Raw genomic sequence first — 12,616 nt, forward strand, 5'->3', positions numbered from 1 at the left:
ATCGTAACTGACAGCAGCAAAACACATGAATAATGAATAGAGGAAAATGAAAATGAAATGACAAAAAACTCAGGTTTCCCAAGAAATTAATTCTAACTGTCTCGAACATACTGCCAGAGGAATGAAAGTACAGACAATTTATTTTTGCTTAATGTGCTTTCAGGGATGAGGTCTGTAATTTATGCTCCCATCATGGGCATGTTACTACGTTTACACACTAACAAGTTTTGTGCTGACTGTACAAATATACCAATAACAGCAGAAGAACCAGATTATCTGAGATTTTCAAACCTGATCCAATCCGTTAGTTGAACAAATGACTTTGTTTTAAATTCATTCTTGGAATGTGGATGTCACAGGAAAGATCAGTATCTATTGCCCATCCTTAATTAGACCATAAAACATATGAGCAGAATTAGGCTACTTGACCCATTGAGTCTGTTCTGCCAATTGCCCTTCTGAAGGGTTATAACCATATAACCATATAACAATCACAGCACAGAAACAGGCCATCTCGGCCCTCCTAGTCCATGCCAAACTCTTAATCTCACCTAGTCCCACCTACCTGCACTCAGCCCATAACCTTCCACTCCTTTCCTGTCCATATATCTATCCAATTTTACCTTAAATGACACAACTGAACTGGCCTCTGCTACTTCTACTGGAAGCTCATTCCACACAGCTATCACTCTCTGAGTAAAGAAATACCCCCTCGTGTTTCCCTTAAACTTTTGCCCCCTAACTCTCAAATCATGTCCTCTCGTTTGAATCTCCCCTACTCTCCATGGTGAACCATTACACTCCATGTGGCGATTGTACCTCAAGTATCCTGTAAATTTAGTCACTCGACACAGATTTAGTGTAGATGATGAAGAAGAGATCATTTTCTGTTTAAATCGGAGATGGTGTACGACTTGGAAGGGAAGTGTGATGAGTCTCCAGTTTCCTACAACCTAAGCAACTGAGGTCATATAACACACACAAAATGCTGGTGGAACGCAGCAGGCCAGGTAGCATCTATAGGGAGAAGTACAGTCGATGTTTCGGGCCAAGACCCTTCATCAGCACTGAGGTCATATGTTTGGGAGGTTCTGGAAGTGAGACCTTGGTTTATTACTTCAGTGCATCTTACAGAAGATGTGAGGGTATGATGAGGGAGGGGATGCTGATTAATTGGGTTCTTTGGTCCTGGATTGTATCCAGCTTCCTGAATGTTTTGGAGCTGCACTTCATCCGCACCTGCCTTGCTCCTTGCAGATGATAAAAAGGCTTCAGACAGTCAAGCAGTGAGTTAATCACTCCAGAATTACCTGTCATTCAGATGCTCTTGTAGCCACAGTTCTTGCTCAGAATTCAATAAAATGTAGGATACAGAAATAGGTCATACAGCCTAACTAGTTTGTATTTCACTCTATTCTCTTCTCATTTTTCTCCGCTTAACTCTATCTTCAGAACATTCTATTTTCTTCTTCCTCATGTGCTTGCCTACCTGTCTGTTAAATGCTCGTCTTATCCGGCCCATGTGGTGGAAGTTCCACATTCGTCCCCACTGGATTTCATGGTAACTATCTCATATTGTCAACCTCTGGTTATATTATTCTTTTCAAATGCACTCTCTTTGCATCCACTCTAACAAAACTTCTCATTTTATATATCTCTATTTCGTTTCTCTCAGCCTTCTTTCTCAAAAGATAGCTGGTCACCCTTTACTGACGCATCTACCTCACGTATTTTGTAAACTTTCTCCACATCCTTTCCCATGCTTCTTAAATCTTTTACAAGACAGGAGACCCAGTGTTACAGCTGCTCAAATCAAGGAATTTCACCCTTACAAGAATTCACAAATCACCAGCCAAAAATTTGACATATGGAATAAAATTTGATCTTCAGGAATTTATGTGAAAAATAAATAAATAAATAAACAACCGTGTTTCCTTTCCAAATTGCATTTCTTGACACCTATACAGATGATGTGGATTCACGATACAGAAAAACAGGACATGGACAATCTTTTGGGTGAGCAATTATCCTCTAATGACCAGAACTCCTTGCAGTCTTTAGGTGTGATCTGGGTGTGCAGATTTAGCATAAATTCCCTACTTTATAGTCTTACTAAAACTATGTCTTGTGCTTAGTTTATAATATAGATATACAACCTTGCTATCCTGTGATACATTTTGTGATGTATTCACTTGTAATCCAAAATTCCCTTCGACCAAAATCTGCTACCTCCCCTTTATCTGTTGAAATTTCATGAATGTCTTATTCAGAAAGTCTGAAGGCATGGAATCCAGGGAAGTTTGGCCAGGTGGATTCAGAATTGGCTTGCCTGCAGAAGGCAGAGGGTCGTGGTGGAGGGAGTACCTTCAGATTGGAGGGTTGTGACTAGTGGTGTCCCACAAGGATCTGTTCTGGGACCTCTACTTTTTGTGATTTTTATTAACGACCTGGATGTGGGGTTAGAAGGCTGGGTTGGCAAGTTTGCAGACGACACAAAAGCTGGTGGTGTTGTAGATAGTGTAGAGGATTGTCGAAGATTGCAGAGGGACATTGATAGGATGCAGAAGTGGGCTGAGAAGTGGCAGATGGAGTTCAACCCGGAGAAGTGTGTCATGGTACACTTTGGAAGGACAAACTCCAAGGCAGAGTACAAAGTAAATGGCAGGATACTTGGTAGTGTGGAGGAGCAGAGGAATCTGGGGGTACATGTCCACAGATCCCTGAAAGTTGCCTCTCAGGTAGATAGGGTAGTTAAGAAAGCTTATGGGGTGTTAGCTTTCATAAGTCGAGGGATAGAGTTTAAGAAATGCGATGTAATGATGCAGCTCTATAAAACTCTAGTTAGGCCACACTTGGAGTACTGTGTCCGGTTCTGGTCGCCTCAGTATAGGAAGGATGTGGAAGCATTGGAAAGGGTACAGAGGAGATTTACCAGGATGCTGCCTGGTTTAGAGAGTATGGATTATGATCAGAGATTAAGGGAGCTAGGGCTTTACTCTTTGGAGAGGAGGAGGATGAGAGGAGACATGATAGAGGTGTACAAGATACTAAGAGGAATACACAGAGTGGACAGCCAGTGCTGCTTCCCCAGGGCACCATTGCTCAGTACAACAGGACATGGCTTTAAGATGAGGGGAGGGAAGTTCAAGGGGGATATTAGAGGAAGGTTTTTCACTCAGAGAGTGGTTGGTGCGTGGAATGCACTGCCTGAGTCAGTAGTAGAGGCAGATACACTAGTGAAGTTTAAGAGATTACTAGACAGGTATATGGAGGAATTTAAGGTGGAGTGTTATATGGGAGGCAGGGTTTGAGGGTCAGCACAACATTGTGGGCTGAAGGGCCTGTAATATGCTGTACTATTCTACGTTCTACGTCCTTTGATGTGTTGCTATCCTCCTACTCATCCTACCTCTGGCCCTTCCCAGGGAAACTTAATATCACCCAGAAATTTATCATTTGTGTTTTTAATTCCAAAACTTAAATCCTTTAGCTTCCTCGCTACATGTCATTTATCTCAGTGACAGGCTATGAAACTCACTCACTCTACAAGGTAATGACTATGAAGAGCAAATTAATAATGATTATGCAAGATCATCTGGTCACATTTAGCCATAAACCCCAGTTTTATGTCATGCACCATCAAGATTGTAAAAAAAATATAAAAAGGTAGATGGTCTTTTCCTAAACCTTATTTTTATTATCCTTAATTATTTGGATAGAGGTGCAGAGTTATTGATGCTGCTGTGTATATTTGACATAACGCAATGGCCCATGTTGGTTAGGGTTTTTTTGGAGGTTTGTTTTTTTCTTATTTACTCCTTTTTTCATAATCACTATGAGTTTGGGAGGTTATTATATATGGATGATCATCTATTTGTATTTATACTTTAACCTATTAATTATGTATTCTCAAACTCTCTGTATCTATGATTCTCTTATGTTTGTTTAAAATTAATAAAAAGATATATAAAGAGAAAGGTAGATGGCCATACAATACTAAATCACCATTCAACCAAGAATTGTAATCATTACACTATAGAAAGAGAAACTATCTCTTCCCATTCTGCTTGTGCTAGTCTAGCCTATACAATAATTTCATGTCCTTAAATAACACTATAAGACATAGGAGCAGAATTAGCCATTCAGCCCATCGAGCCTGCTGCAAAATTTGCCACCTTCATTAATACTTCTTTTTTATATGTGCTTTCAAGCATATATAACATACAATACCCTTTCAAATAATGCCACAGTTTCTGCATTAGTAACCTGCTCATTCCACTTACAAATAATTTCTGAGACAATAGCTTCCCCTTCCCATTTTCCATATGTTTTAATATGAGCTCCCTTATTATTAAATCATGAATAAATGGAAATAATCTTTCTTGTTATAGATTCTTAAATAATTCACAATGATAAAGGCCACAAATGTTTATGTTTTAGCAAAAATAAACTACTTTCAAGAGCTTTTTCACACCTATAATCTTTCATTTCTGAACATTTTCTGATGAGGGTTGGACAGACTACTACATTATTCATTTGTGTGTAGGAGACAGAGAGTTGTTTTTATAGAGGTGGTATAAAATCATGAGGGGCACAGATGAGGGAATACATTCAATCTTTATCTCAGAACTGGGGAATCAAAATTTAAAGGCATAGGTTTAAGATGAGAGGGGAAAGATTTAATAGGAACTTGAGGGACAACCTGCTTGGACAAAGGCTAGTACAAACTGCCAGGGGAAATAGTTGAGACTGGTGCAATAAAAAGCTTTAAAAGACAAATACATTGATTAGAAAGATTTTGAGGGATGTAAGCCAAATGCTAGCAAAGGGGATTAGCTTGGAAGGGCTGCGTTGGTTGACATTGGCTAGTTGGGCTGAAGGGCCTGCTGTATAACTCAAAGGCTATGACTACGACCATGAGTCTTCACGAAATCTGTCCATGACTCTCAAACCTACTTGCAATGAGATTCCCAGAACTATGAGCACTCCTTCAATCAAATCAATGCCTCACATAAATTCAACAGAATATTTTCAGATCTATAAATAAACATTAAATTCATTTACCTTTCTCAAGGTGTTTCTTACTTTTGAACAGCTATCTTCTCAGTAACTTTGCACAGAATTTTATCACTTAATAAACTCACTGCCAGTGTTCCCGTTTGGTTAATCCTTCACAGCTCTCTGCATTGAATGGCCTTCTTCCTATCCATTAGGTTAACTGACATTGTTTTAATCTTCTGTACTCTGCTTCAAAACAATGCAATGCTTTCAGGAACAGACAGATAACGGTCCTTGACACTGCAAGGTTGTTGGGATGTACTGGGGCTAAGTAGAATCTTAACACGGGCTTTCACAGGGACTGTAGTAGTAGTAGTAACAGTGCAATCACTCAAGTCGAGTATGAAGTTCTCCTGAGGAGTTATTTCCTCGATAGAGAATGCCTGTGCATGATTTTGTTTAACATGGCGAGGCTAATGCATAGACAGCCACTCCAAGGTCCTAGAAAGATCAGGGTCAGGGTCCAGTCACAAAATGACTGGGGACCTTCCTCCACTTTCAGCCTTTGTAATGCGTCATCAGCTTCCACCAACTCCACCATTGAGGTCTTGGTTGATACATTCTTTGTCTGCAAATTCCCCTTGACCTCATACCTGTGGGTGACCTAACCTGGATACCTGCAGGACACAAATGGCCAGTTTCCAACTACTCATTTCAATCATTCATTCGCCAAATTAATCAACAATAAATGACAATCAAAATGGTTCATTTGAGGTTGAGTCTGTTAGCTTTGTAGAATATGTTTACATTTCTTCCAGTTCACTTGGGTTGCTGAGAATGCAAGGAAGCGGGTGTTCCCTGTGCTAGAGTTTCACTGGAGTTGGAAAGCTGATTAGTGAATGTCAGTCATACTTCTGAGCAAGCACAGTGGGAGGTTGAATCATTTACGTCCATGTGTACCTGTTCATGGAAGATGGTGATTTCTGCTGATGCAATGGAAACAGCATGTGAGATGAATTAACCAACCACTAGTAACTGTGACAGCTCACCTGAGCTACTTTGGAAATTCCACCCAGTAAGACAATGGAGGGTTTTTCCTGAATTTAGCACTGCACCCACAATTTGCTGCTGAGCCTTTCTCATTTCTCTTTCAGAGGAGAGAGTCCTCAGATGTTCCTGGTTGAAAGCCAAGGGTCTGACAACAGTGTTTGGAAAATCATCTTGCCCACACACTACCCATATAATAATTACAGCACAGAAACAGGCCATCTTGGCCCTTCTAGTCCGTGCCGAATGCTTACTCTCACCTAGTCCAACCGAGCTGCACTCAGCTGATAACCCTCCATTCCTTTCCTGTCCATATACCTATCCAATTTTTTTTAATGAGAATATTGAAACTGCTTCTACCACTTCTACTGGAAGCTCGTTCCACACAGCTACCACTCTCTGAGTAAAGAAGTTTCCCCTCATGTTACCCCTAAACTTTTTCCCCTTAATTCTCAAATCATGTCCTCTTGTTTGAATCTCCCCTACTCTCAATGGAAAAAGCCTATCCATGTCAACTTGATCTATCCCCCTCATTATTTTAAATACCTCTATCAAGTCCCCCCTCAACCTTCTACGCTCTAAAGAATAAAAATCTAACTTGTTCAACCTTTCTCTGTAACTTAGATGCTGAAACCCAGATAACGTTCTAGTAAATCTCCTTTGTACTCTCTCTATTTTGTTGACATCTTTCCTATAATTCGGTGACCAGAACTGTACACAATACTCCAAATTTGGCCTCACTAACGCCTTGTACAATTTTAACATTACATCCCAACTCCTATACTCAATGCTCTGATTTATAAAGGCCAACATACCAAAAGTTTTCTTCACTGCCCTATCCACATGACATTCCACCTCCAGGGAACTATGCACCATTATTCCTAGAGCAGTCTGTTCTCCATCCTCACAGTTAATTGAATCTGCCTCACTACTTGAAGCAGCAAACTGCAGCTCTGGTTCTTGCTAATAACACAGATATGTACTCATACATACTTACTACAATGCACTTTTTACTGGCCTTCCAAAGCAATCTACTGACAAACTTCAAATGATTCAGAATGCCACTGCTAGACTTTTAACCAAAACCAGGATGAGGGAACATGTTTCTCCTGTACTAGCTACTCTGCATTAGCTTCATGTATCTTTTTGAACTAATTTGAAAGTTTTCTTACTTGTTTTTAAAGCTGTTAATGGTCTGGGCCTAGAGTACATCACAGACCCATTTTTGTTTTATAATCCTGCGTGAGCTCTCATGTCCTGTATCTAACTGGGGGGGGGGGGGGGGTTCAGCTGGTAACAGGTCACAATGAAGTCGCAGGACCATCTTCACTGAATTGTATACCACATCGATGCAGCTATTCACAAATTTATACTCCTTTCTAGCTACTCTGAGCTTTTATGACAATTTGTTTACAGAGGTCCCTTTATGCTAGTAGTTAAACCAAAAAAATCAGAATTCATATTTCTGGTGATGTCACCATGACTCTCACAGTTAAAGGACACAAGGTGTTTTACATGGTGTCTTACTTTCTTCAAGTAATATCAATACTGGAGGTTAAGCAAACAGGCACAAACCTAAATTGGGTTGCTAGCATATTCTTGGTATCAAGGGATTCTTGCCAGTCTCTCACTTCGATTACATCATCATTAATTCATCGGTTCCTGAGTCAAACCCAAGGCAATCAAAACAGACCCTACTGGGTAACTATAACACAGTTCAGCAAATATCTCGGGTACTCATTCGTAAAAGCCCAAGATGATGATAGCCGTGACCAGAAAATCCACAGAGTATTAACAAATTGCCACTGGTCAACTATAACTGGAATCTCAGTGCCACTGCAACCTTTCTCCTTGTCCAATTTCTGACAAAGATCACTGCTGGAACTCATGTAATGCTCTTGTGTGTAACAACCACCCAGGCATCCCAAAAGATATATTCAGGCAAAAACTGGGACCGAACCAAAGAGAAACACCCAAAGATCAAACGATTGGTCAAAGGAAGAAGCACATAAATGAGAAAGAGATGACAGAGAAAAGAGTAACACACAAACTGCTGGAGGAAGTCAGCAGGCCAGGCAATCCCTATGGAGAGTGATAAGCAGTCGATGTTTCCAGCCAAGACCATTCATCAATCACTGGAAAGGAAAGAGGAAGAAGCCAGAATAAGATGGTGGGGGTAGGGGAAGGAACAGGGAAGAGAGATATGAGAAGGAAATTTCAGAATCTTGGGGTGTATGCTGCAGAAGGCACAGTTATTAACAATGAGTTAGGGAATTTGCAAGAAGCCAGCATTAGAATTGACCAATAGGCATATTTCTATTTTCCTTCCTTTATTGCTGTGGCAGAGAAAGTTTGCACATTAAGGAAAGGTAGAAGGCATTACAAATGCTTGAATAAAAATAGAAAATTGATTTTCCATTGATCTTTCATAAACCTGAAATGCTAACCTGTTTTTCTTTCTATTGACTTTGCTAGAGTGGTAGGAGCATTTCTTACTTTCATTTCACCAGATTTTAAAAATTTTCTGATACAAATATCTAACTCTTTCTGGGGCCTCTTGACTGAGAAACACTGATCCTGCATCATTATCAATTAGACCAAAAGACATAGGCGCAGAACTATGCCATTTGTCTCATCGAGTCTTCTTCGCATTTCATCATGGCTGATTTATTTTCCTTCTCAACCCCATTCTCCTGCTAATTCCCCAGAATCTTTGACACTCTTATTAATCACTTTAAATATACACACCCATCTGTGGCAATGAATTCCACAAATTCACTATACTCTGGCTAAAGAAATTCCTCCTCATCTTTGTTCTAAAGGGGCGTACTTGAATTCTGAGGCTGTGTCCTCTGGTCCAAGACTCCCCCGCTATAGGAAACATCCTCTCAATGTCCACTCTATCTAGGCCTTTCAATATTTGATATGTTAGACTGCTGCTTTACATGTCCTACTTCCAGCAATACTGGACTTTGATCAATTTGTTGACCCCATTACCTGTTATGTTTTGTAACGTCTAAACATTAAACTAATTCAAGAGAAACACGGAAGTCTGAAGAATGCAAGTATACCTTCATCTTTACGTTAAGTGAGGTGCCATTTATTACATGGTAGCATGATGATTTATGCAATCAACATATTTTTACATATAATCCATAATTATTTAAACAAACAAGGATGCTTAATCAACCAATATCTATAGAAAATTACTTAAATATTATTGAAACACCAAATACACAACACTCCTCCCTGCTTAGCTATAAACTCCAACACAATGTAGAATGCATCTCAACTATATATTATGCATTGCATATTATATAATACAATTACTATATTCAAACATCCACATCCAAATTTTAAAGTAGTAGGCTTAAAGATTTAATCACTATGAAGGATTTCTTACTCCTTTCCTGACAAGTGAGATCTCTTCACTTGGCTGGTGAGACTAGTGGCTGGAAAGCAACCTCAGGTTCTGGGGCATCCTCTGTGATGGCTTGAGACTGCAGGAAGTGGTTCTGACAACTTCCTTCACCTTTTCTCTCTTTTGGTCTGCTTCAATCCATTTCTTTTTCTTTCTTATGTTCATTCTCTTTTTAATAATTTCTCTTTGTCATTCACATTCTTTCGCTCCATCTCTTCCTTCTTCTCATTAGTGCACCTTGATCTTGGGAACCACTTAGTTTTCTGGAGTATTCTCTTAACAATGCTTCTATTGCTTTCTTTACGATATGATCTCTCCTCTTGGTTTCCGCATTCAGAACATCATCTGACAGATTCTCTGTTTTCATATCTCCATTGACTCCTTTCTTTTTGGCCTTCCATTCATCCAGCTGGTTTTGGTCATTGCATTCACTTTTACAAGCAGATTTCTGCCTCTCACTCATGCAATCACCTTAATGCACACAGAGCAGATTCTGGTTTTTTATGCTCACAAAAGCTGAATGCTTGCAACTTTCCTAAAGCTCCTTGAACTCTTTTCTATCTTAAAACCAAGCCACATTTTGAAAATAACTGCCTGATTAACATATCAGAAGCTTTCTCAAATACACTGCCTACAACAACTGATGCAGTCAGACCACTGATTTCATCACTTTCAGGATTCCTCTGAGCACCATGATCCTTCCTTCAATATGCTTTCCAACCAGAGGCACAGATATCTGTCCTCTGACAGGCAGCATTTCATGGTATTCAGCATGGAGACAGTTGTGGCATCGTGCAGTACTGTTCTTAATTCACTGGCTACATTTCAGGGATGTGGTATGCAAATCGTGGATGGATTTCCAATCAAGTTGCAGTTCTTGCAGCCAATCATGCCCCCACAATGTTGTTCCTTCTGTCTTTACCACATACAAGCTCAATGTGGCTTGTTGGTTGTTGTATTTCACTGTTAAGAATGTCATTCACACAGGAGTTTTACTTTCTCCTGTATAAATTCTCAGTTAGATATCTGCAGGCTTCAGTTTAGCATCTTTGAAATACCTCTCAAAATCATTTTGCTGAATGAACCAGTGTCCAATTCCACTTTAATTAATTTGCTGTGCACTTCCAGTGTAAGCCATATTGCTTGTCTATTGTTAATTTTTGCATTGTAAATCTCAAGACTACACAATTCCATGTCACACTCATCATTATCAGATATTTCATCAACAGTGTGCAGATTAGTGCTCTTTTGGAAACTGCAACTTGACTTTTTAGCATTTTCTTTTCCTTGTGTAGTTCATAAGACCTCTGGTGAAGGTAAAAGAATCGAGGGTAAGCTGGTTGGAACTACAGAAAAAGCTGTGAATGGGGATCATGTGATTGCTCTGCTAGGAACATGCATGAACCTGATGAGCTAAATAGTCTCCTTTGGAGTCACAATAAGTCCATTCAAAATTTGCTGCCTCTTATGCCTGTATTATACAAAGTCAAGCATGTCCTGTTCAATAGGAAATGGTCTGCATTGGTGACAATGAGAATGCTGACCAACCATTAACCCAACTAGTGGTGATAATAACACATACCAAATGCTAGAGGAACTCAGCAGGTCAAGCAGCATCTATGGAGGGGAATCAACAGTCAACATTTTGGGCTGAGACCCTTCATCACCTTTTTCCTGGAGGCCCAATTGAATCATGAGAGGAGGCTAAACACAGGTCAGGGTGAGAAATTTAAAAAGGTGTGTTCATGGGCTACCAGCTTTTTCCTGAGGCCCAACTGAATCACGATTAATTGTCAAGGGCGAATAAAAATAAGGTAGATACAAGCATAATGGCCATTGTTGGAATGAATCAGTCTTAGGGTGGTGAGGCTTTTGTTCAACAGGCTTTGGCAAAGTAAGTTTCTTCTTCACTCTTCAACTGTTAGTGCATAGTTAGTGCAATGAGAATGGCTTCAGGGACTGTATTGTGTTCTTTGCAAGAGATGTGGGAGACCTCTAGCCTCCCAAATAATCACATCTGCACCAGGTGCTTCAAGTTGTAGCTGGATGACCTTCGGCACATACAGGAAACTGAGGGGCTGGTAGATAGGAGCTACAGGGAGGCAGTCAACCCTAAGTTGCAGGAGACAGGTGACCGTCAGGAGAGGGAAAGGAAATGGGCAGCCAGTGCAGAGTACCTATGCCCACTCCCCTCAATAATAAGTATAACACTTTGTATACCATTGGGGGGGGGGGGAGGTGGAGGGAAGAGCCTACCGGGAGGAGCTGCAGCTGCTGGGTCTCTGGCACTGAGTCTTGTGCTATGGCTCAGAAGGACAGTAGCGGTGGGGGGTGGTAGAAGAGAACTGCAGTGGTGATAGATTCCATACAGGAGTTGACACAAGATTCTGTGGATGTGACAGTGATACCTATTGGTATGTTGTCTCCCAGGTGACAGGGTCAGAGGCATCTCAATCAGGTCCACGGCATTCTAAAGGGAGCAGCTAGAAGTCTTGGTACATACTTGCACCAACGACAAAGGTAGAAAAAGGGAGACAATCTTGAAGAGAGAATTTAGGGATTTAGGCAGAAAGCTGTAGAGCAGAACCTCCATGGTAGTAATCTCTGGATTGCTGTCTGTACCACATGCCAGTTAGGGTACGAATACGATAGTTAGTTAGATAAATCCGTGGCTTAGAAACTAGTGCAGGGGGAAGGATTTCAAATTTCTGGATCATTGGGATCACTTCTGGAGAAGGTATCACCTGTATAAAAGGGACAGGTTACACCTAGACTCAAGTGGGACCAATAACCTTACAGGCAAGTTTGCTAAAGCAGTTGGAGAGGGTTTAATCTGATTTGCCAGGATGTGGGAACAGGAGTGATAGTGCTAGATGCAGTGTGCATTGAGACTGTCAGGAAAGACAGACAGATGTTAAAGCAAAAATGCAGTTGGTGGGATGAGTTGCAGTGTAGCACGGGGACAAAATGGAAAAGGGTGATGAATTTAGGACTGAAGGTGTTATATTTGAATGCATGCAGGCATGAGAGAAAAGCCAGCCAAAATTGATTAGAAATCAATACCAAACCAACCAATCCCTAAGGGATGATGCCAGAACGAAAATGGCAAGTTTCTGGGACAAATTCAGAAGGTGTAGGATAGATCCATCC

The 12,616-nt window shown here is 40.5% G+C and overlaps 1 protein-coding gene across 2 annotated transcripts in view; it reads right to left on the reverse strand.

Moving 5' to 3' along the window:
• The window catches only part of LOC132404277 (oxysterol-binding protein 2-like), a 383,310-nt gene that overhangs the window by 101,801 nt on the left and 268,893 nt on the right, over positions 1-12,616 (reverse strand). The window lies entirely within an intron of this gene.

Source organism: Hypanus sabinus, chromosome 13, assembly GCF_030144855.1.
Source record: "Hypanus sabinus isolate sHypSab1 chromosome 13, sHypSab1.hap1, whole genome shotgun sequence".
Lineage (NCBI taxonomy): Eukaryota > Metazoa > Chordata > Chondrichthyes > Myliobatiformes > Dasyatidae > Hypanus > Hypanus sabinus.